The sequence below is a fragment of the Danio rerio genome, chromosome 19 (assembly GCF_052040795.2).
Source record: "Danio rerio strain M-AB ecotype USA chromosome 19, GRCz13ab, whole genome shotgun sequence".
Taxonomy (NCBI): domain Eukaryota; kingdom Metazoa; phylum Chordata; class Actinopteri; order Cypriniformes; family Danionidae; genus Danio; species Danio rerio.
In genome coordinates, this window is record NC_141039.2 from 51,291,673 (window position 1) to 51,299,788 (window position 8,116).

The window sequence follows — 8,116 nt, forward strand, 5'->3', positions numbered from 1 at the left end:
AGTGGGATAATCCCAGATCCTAACTCGTTCTCTTGGAGTTAGTCTGGCTCTGTATTCATTAAAGTATCTGTACATCTTTTTTTGTTTTTTGAAAGCTTTGTAGTTTTCTATTTTTTTCTAAATATTTTTTCCTAATTCTATTTTCTAAATCTATAAGGAATTCCTAAAAATCGACGTTCAATGCGTAGCTACGTTTCGAAGTGTATATTTCTTCCTCAGGCTGTGTGCAAGAACGTCGGATTTGTATAGAAGATCAGTGTCTGTGAGTGTCCAAAGAGAGCAGCTTCACAAATGGTGAGCTGGTGAGTGTTCCCTCCCTATTTATAGTCCTGCTGTGAGGGAGAGGGGAGGGGGGAGTGGGGGAGTGGCTATGATCAGTGTGTGAGCTGGTTTGTTCAAATGGTGTTTTAATCGTATTTTAATGTGTATTTTTTGCTTTTAATATATTTAATCATCCTGTTGAAATAATTAAGCGTTTGTTTTGTTAGAAAAATTATTTGTTATGAGTATTTATTATCAAACTTATTTATTTGACTTCCTATGTGGTTTGGATGTTACTTCAAGTGTGTTTGTTCAAGTTGTTTTATAAGTAACTATTTAAGTCATATCTGCGTGGGTTTATTATTTTTATAAGTGTGTAAGGAGTAATTGTTGGTGTCCTTATGGAGTGTTTGTTATTTTGCTGAGTCATTTTGGGTCTAAAATGTTATGACAGGCTGTGTTATTCGAGATAAATTGTATTCCTCATTTTTAATCCTCTTATTAAATGAGTTGGATTATTTCTGTAAGATATAAATCAGTGTGTTGAATCGTCTTAAGCCTCAAATAATGTTAGCAATGTTATTAATTGTCAGATAATCCTGGTTTTTAAGTTGTGTTTGTATGGATTCCTTTGATCCTGCTTTAGATAAATGTTAGAAATGAATTGGCTGTGTTTGAAGTAGTTTTAAACGCGAGGGTGTGTGACGTCATCGTCGCGGTGCTTCCGCGATTTACTTCCTGTTTTGTTCGTGGCTCCGGTGACGTCATCATCTCGGCAAACTCCGTCTCTCTGCTTTGTTTTTCGAGCTGGAGTGATTGAATTAACTGGTATGCAGCCCTGTGAATTCCCCTGTTGATCCAGAGGTGTTGGGATAGGATGTTAGGTAAGTATTGTGTGTTTGTTTTGGATGTTAGTCTGAGAATCATGTAAAGTTGTGGATAAGTGTGCCCCTTTGTTTACAAATCGTCCTTTGAGTCTTTGTAACTAATGTTAGAGTGATGAGAGAGGAGGGGAGCTATTATGTATCAGATATTCTCTAAGTTTGTATCGAGTTTTCCTTTTTTGTATCATTATTCACTCCACTCTCTGTGGGGGATTTATATCTGTGTTGAGAGGATCTTGTATGTATGTATGAGTGTGTAGATATAGTCTGGGCTTACTTTTAATTAGGTTTTATGTGATGGGGACTGTATTAAGCATTAAAATTATGTTATTAGTTGTGTATTTACAGGACTGTGTCGTGGTGGAGAGTCGGATTTCGGGATTTCATCTCATCGGACCCAAAGTTCAGAGACGTGGCACGAGCTTGGTTAGGGGAACGAAAAATCCAAAGGCCAGACTGTGTCCGGCCTTGGTTGTGCATTGTCCTACATTTCAACTGACCGCTTCGGATTCCATTTCGACTTCCTCCTTCGTCCAGACCCTCCTCCACTCCTGTTTCTCATTGTTGAATATCATGCTGTTTTATGTATTTTTTGTGAATAAATAAATAATTGTTTTATTTTTTGTTTTTTATTTTTTGATTACTTTGTTTATTTAATTTGTTTATTTGTTTAAAATTAGGTGTGTGTCTTTTATTTGTGTTTTTATTGTTTTATGTGTGCGTGTGTGTGCTTTTTTGTGTCCCTTCGTATATTTACTTTTGTGTTAAGATTCGAGTTAGGGTTTGTCGCGCCGTCCCCCGTGTTTGGGGTATGGTTCCTGTGATTTCAGGTCGTATTAAGAGGGGTTTTAGTGTCAGGGTTACTGACTTTAGGGTTAGGGTGAGTGTAGGGGTTGGGGTTGCATTTTAATTTTTGAAACTTAGGGTTAGTCGCGTAGTCCCCTGAGTCGCTGTGTTTTTAGGTATGATTCACGTAGTTCAGGGCTGCATAAAAATGAATTTTAATTTTAATGTTCAGAGCTGCATAAAAATGAATTTTAATTTTAATGTTAGGGTTACTGACCGTAGGGTTACTGACCGTAGGGTTCCTGGCCGTAGGGTTGGGGTGAGTGTTGGGGTTGCGTTTTGGTTTATGGGAATAGGGTTAGTGGTCGCGTCAGGGTTACCGTCTATGGGGTTGGGGTGAGTGTTGGTGTTGGGTTGTCGTAATCGAAAATTAGGGTTCATCCCGGAGCTCTCCGTGTTTTAGGTTTTGCTGTTTGTTTTTAGTTTTCATTTAGGCCCCTTGGATACACCGTGTCCAATCGCTTGATCCATATTCTTTCAAACCTTAACCTCTCCCGTAATGACCAAAAGGGGCTTGACTGTAAGGCGGTAACCCTGAGGGCTGAGAGTCCATGCATTACAAAATGCTTAACTAATAATTTGCGTTTTTCGATTTTGTTACGTATGTTGTATGTGTGTTGATATGTTCGTAATGAGAGTTGATTCTTAGTTTGTCCAACGTATTGTTTGTGGCATTTCGTACAATAAATTAAGTAGATGCAGTTGCATACCCCCGCCGATGTGTTGCGTTGTGTTTCGTAAATGTTTTTGTTTGTTTTGTTCTGGACCCACCGTCTCACCGTGTAGTGTTTGTGCGCTTCCGCTCTTGTCGGTTTTTGTTGTTGGCTGGTTTTGCTACTGACCAGTGTGTCTAGTAAGTTTTTGTTTCTCTTAAAGGCCGCGATTGGTCTGTGTTTCTGTATAAAACGTGTGGGTTCGATGAATTTGTTGAAGTTTTCTTTTGTTGCTCTATTAAGTTGTTTACTCTGTTGTGAGTAAAATGTGACGAGGGGGATTATTTTGTTGCGTGTGTTTGTTGTTGTTGTTGGGTTTGCGATAGATTGTTGAAATGTTTTGAAAATTTTCCGAAGGTATGTGCGTCCGTATCCCCGTTTTTTAAGTGCCTTAAAGAGGGTTTTAACTGCCATTTTAAAGTCTGTCTCTTGAGAAGATATTCTGTAAAATCTAAGGATTTGTGACTTGATTACTCCCCGAAATGTGTGCTTAGGGTGAAAGCTAGACTTGTGTAGTAGCGAGTGTGTGTCTGTGGGTTTGAAGTAAACTTTGTAGTCCAATTGGTTTTGTTTCTCAAATTTTGGTCCTTTGTATGTGACTACGTCCAAGAAGTTCACTTGTTGGTCGTTGATCTCAAACTTGATTGTGATGGAACTTTGATGATTGTTCAAGTGTGTTGTGAATCTTTGAAATTCCTCTCGGCCGTATGTCCATACTCCCCAAATATCGTCTAGGAATCTGTAATATGCGAATGGTTTTAAGGGAAAATTAGTTAGTGCGGAGTGCTCCCAAGCTGCCATGAATATGTTTGCGTAAGAGGGTGCGAATTTTTTGCCCATGGCGGTGCCCTTTGTTTGCAGATAGAATTTCGAGTTAAATTCAAAGTCGTTTTTGGTGAGATTGATTTCTAATAGTTTGATTATATACTCATCGGGTCTTTTGGGGTCCGGAAAACGCTTGAAGCAATCTTGCACAGCCGATATTCCGGCCTGTGTTTCGATGTTTGTGTAGAGACTGTCTATGTCGATAGTAAAAAGGAGGGCGTCCGTGGGGATTGTTAGATTTTTGGTCTTTTGTATGAAATCGTATGTGTCTCGTAAATAACTGGCGTGTCGCTGTGAGATGGGGTTTAAAAAATATTCTATATATTCGGCTGTATAGTATGATTCGCTATCACAGTCCGATACTATTGGACGGCCTGGTGGTATCTTATGTGGCCTACTCCAGTCTTTCGGGTCTTTGTGAATTTTGGGCAGTAGATAAAATCTCCTTGGCCTGGGAGTGCCCGATCCCATTAAATAAGTTTTTTGGTCCCCGCTGATAATCTTTTTTTCGCACATTTCTTCAAGTATTTCTTTGATTTCTAGTCTCGTTTGGGGGTATATGGGTTCGTTCAAGGGGCTATAGTGTTCTTGTTTGTTAAGTTGTCGATGCCCCTCCCATAAATAGTCCGTTTTGTCCATGAGTACGACCGCGTTTCCTTTGTCCGCAGGTTTGATTACCAACTGGTGATTGCCGTGTAGGTTTTTAATAGCTATTCTTTCATTCTTTGTGAGATTTTCTTCTTCTGACCGGCCCCAATCGAGATGTTTGTACGCGTAATAGTCTGCTTTGATCAATGAGTTGATTTGCGGGGGTAAACTGGATAGTGCTGGAGTCCAATCGGAGTTGTGCGTGAATGGTAGTTTCTGTTTTTGTCTTTTTTTGCCCTCAAAGTATACTTCTAATTTTATTCGTCTGTGATAAGTCTGTAAGCTATGTAATAATTCGATCTTTTGTGTGGTTCTTTTAGTTGAGGGAATGAACGAAAGGCCTTTCCGTAATGTTTCCGTTTGATCTTGGGTTAGTATTACCGTCGATAAATTGACTATGCGTTTGTCTGAGTCCCCTGTTGGGATATTTGGCCTTCCAAGTCTAAAAAATACATCCAGTGTTCTAAAAGTGCTCGGGCCGTACCGGCGGTCCAGTGGATCATGTCGTTCTCTACCCTGAAATCCCTGGATGGTAATGCTGATACATGATGAAGATTGTCCCTGATGTATTTGTTCATGGCCGTGAGATGTGCTTTTTCTTCTTCTGGTAGTGTTTGGCTAAAGTTAATGAGTGGTACGATGATCTCCGTGTGTGGTAAGCGAGCGCGTGCTGTTTTGTATGTTCTGAGTATTTCCTTTTCTGTGGTTGAGATGCACCTTTGTGTACGATTATTGATACCGAACGAGAGCATCAGTACTTCGGGTTCCATTGCGATCGTTGCTTTTTCCACCAAATAACCGGCGTGTTGGAATTTGGCTCCCGGGAAGCTATCCACCTGGAGCTCTACTATATCAAAAGACGGGATCCTTGCTACGTTAGAGTCGCCGATTATCACACATCTCTTTTTTAGGTTGAGGCTCCAGTCTATGTGTTTTTTGTCTGTCTTGATGTGTTTGTAAGGTCTGCCCACCGATTTTGGTGTGGAGGGGGTCACGAGTGTGTGTGTGTCCTTTCTTGGTGTGGCGAGCGCTGTCGATGTGTTCTCAGTGTCGTGTGTGGTATTTTCGGTTTCTTCGGTTCGTGTACTGTCTCTCTGTTCGTTTTCGGTCTCCAATGTAGGGGATGTTCTATGTGCTGCGTTGACTGTATATGTGGCGTAGTCGTCATCCGTTGAGTCCTCCGAGTATAAACTGGGGGAGGTGGCTCTGTCTACATGTGTAGTGGGAGGTCTTGTAGTCGCCGTCGTGTCTGAGGTGTGTCTAGACTGCCCAGTTGTGTCTTCCTTTTCGTTCGTTTTGTTCTTCTCGACAATTGTGTGTGTGCTAAGTTGTTCGTGGGTTGTTTTTGGCTGTTCGGTGGGGGCTTTTTGTTCGGCGGTCTGTTTGTTTTGTGGTGTTTCGATGTCCACCAAGAGGTCAGTGTTAAGTCTGCGTGCTGTTCTTTGTGGTAGTGGTTTTGTTGTGTGTATGATTGTAGGCGTAATGCCTGCTGGGGGTGCGAGTGGTGGGAATTCTTCGTCGAAAGACCAGTCGCCCCTGCTGGGAGGAGGGGCGGCTGGCGAAGTCTGTACATGTACGTGTTGTGCCCCTGATTTTGCCCTTGTCGCTGGCGGATCATCTTTACGTTTGTGTGTTCGTGCGTGCGTTTGATTTGTGTTTGGGGCTGGTGGATCTCCGTTTTCGGTGTCTCTCGATGTGTTGCGTTCGTTAGTTTCGGTAAGGAATGTTTCTATTTTTTCGAATGTTGTGGGTTGTATTTTATTTTGTAGGTTTTTGTTGGCCCATCTGGTCGCTATGTCGAGTGCGTGTGGCCAATCCGCTCTGTCGGTGTGCGCTATGAGCTCACGCTTCTTCTGTTGGATGAGGAGCTGGTAATGTTCTCGTAGGATAAGTTGTGTCGTGTACATCCAATTGCGTGCGTTGCCCGTCAATCTCTCGTTTACTCTTTCGTTGGGTAGTAATGGTTTAATCGTGGTGATCAGGTGTGTTTGCAGTCTTTTAAATGTGATGGGTGTGTCGCTTTCTTTTTGTACGTCAATGTTTTTTAATTGGTGTTCCAAGCGAAGGAGATCGTAAACCAGTTTAATCGTGTTTTTGAGCTTCGGTGTTGCGGGCGTATATGCAGATGGGGTAGGATCGCTCGGTTGTGTAAAATATCTCTGGGGTCTTGTTCGCGGTCCCTTTTGTGGCCGTTCTCTCTTGTTGTTTTGTTCGTTACGCCACCTTGGTGTATATTCTGTCCCGTTACCGTCCCTGGAGTAATGTTTGCGTTGAAGGGGACCGTCTGTGCGTGGAGTGTCATCGTGATAGTAAGTCGTTCTTTGTCTGTTTATGTTATGTGGAGTTTCGCGTCTCGTGAAGACCGGGCGAGGCGGTTGGGCGTTTCTGTTGTAGGGAACCCCCTGTGTGTCGTATTGAACGTTTCTGAATTGTCTTTGTCTCTGTGGGAAGTTTGTGTTTTTAGAGTGCGTGTTATTATTTCTGTATCTCCACGTATCGTTGTCTAATTCTACTCTATTTTCTTGTCTTTTGTATTGGGAATTTATAAATTGTCTTTCTCTGTATGGGAGTTCTGCGTTTTTGTAGTGATGTGTGTCACTTCTTGTGTATCTCCATGTGTCGTCGTCTTCACGTGTGATCAGTGCACGTGGTCTGATGTCTTGTCTAGGTTGGGTGTTGTTGTATTGTCTGTACTGATATGTGAAATTGTTGAAACGATGGTGCTCGTCTTGGGCCCCATCGTTTATCCATCTAGTATCTCTAGTAGTCCGGAAACGGACTGTTGGGTGGAAATCATTGTCATGAACACGGTGCGGGCCGGCGTGAACGTCCCACCGCAAGCGGTTGGTGTTCTCACTCCGTTGCTCGTGACTTTGATTTCGAGTACTTTGTTGTACTGCATTGTTCCTAGAAATATATTGGTGTGCTGTGTTAGTGGGATAATCCCAGATCCTAACTCGTTCTCTTGGAGTTAGTCTGGCTCTGTATTCATTAAAGTATCTGTACATCTTTTTTTGTTTTTTGAAAGCTTTGTAGTTTTCTATTTTTTTCTAAATATTTTTTCCTAATTCTATTTTCTAAATCTATAAGGAATTCCTAAAAATCGACGTTCAATGCGTAGCTACGTTTCGAAGTGTATATTTCTTCCTCAGGCTGTGTGCAAGAACGTCGGATTTGTATAGAAGATCAGTGTCTGTGAGTGTCCAAAGAGAGCAGCTTCACAAATGGTGAGCTGGTGAGTGTTCCCTCCCTATTTATAGTCCTGCTGTGAGGGAGAGGGGAGGGGGGAGTGGGGGAGTGGCTATGATCAGTGTGTGAGCTGGTTTGTTCAAATGGTGTTTTAATCGTATTTTAATGTGTATTTTTTGCTTTTAATATATTTAATCATCCTGTTGAAATAATTAAGCGTTTGTTTTGTTAGAAAAATTATTTGTTATGAGTATTTATTATCAAACTTATTTATTTGACTTCCTATGTGGTTTGGATGTTACTTCAAGTGTGTTTGTTCAAGTTGTTTTATAAGTAACTATTTAAGTCATATCTGCGTGGGTTTATTATTTTTATAAGTGTGTAAGGAGTAATTGTTGGTGTCCTTATGGAGTGTTTGTTATTTTGCTGAGTCATTTTGGGTCTAAAATGTTATGACAGGCTGTGTTATTCGAGATAAATTGTATTCCTCATTTTTAATCCTCTTATTAAATGAGTTGGATTATTTCTGTAAGATATAAATCAGTGTGTTGAATCGTCTTAAGCCTCAAATAATGTTAGCAATGTTATTAATTGTCAGATAATCCTGGTTTTTAAGTTGTGTTTGTATGGATTCCTTTGATCCTGCTTTAGATAAATGTTAGAAATGAATTGGCTGTGTTTGAAGTAGTTTTAAACGCGAGGGTGTGTGACGTCATCGTCGCGGTGCTTCCGCGATTTACTTCCTGTTTT

At 41.1% G+C, this 8,116-nt stretch overlaps 1 long non-coding RNA gene across 2 annotated transcripts; it reads left to right on the forward strand.

The window, feature by feature from the left end:
• The first annotated feature begins 1,006 nt into the window (after nt 1-1,006).
• LOC141379202 (uncharacterized) lies at nt 1,007-6,032 on the forward strand. 2 transcript variants are annotated; one of them, XR_015517311.2, is made up of 2 exons: nt 1,007-1,145; nt 1,494-6,032. It is a non-coding gene; the product is annotated as an uncharacterized LOC141379202 (long non-coding RNA). The 2 variants fall into 2 exon arrangements; XR_015517310.1 differs by having other exon boundaries at nt 1,480-2,712.
• The last annotated feature ends 2,084 nt before the right edge of the window (nt 6,033-8,116 follow it).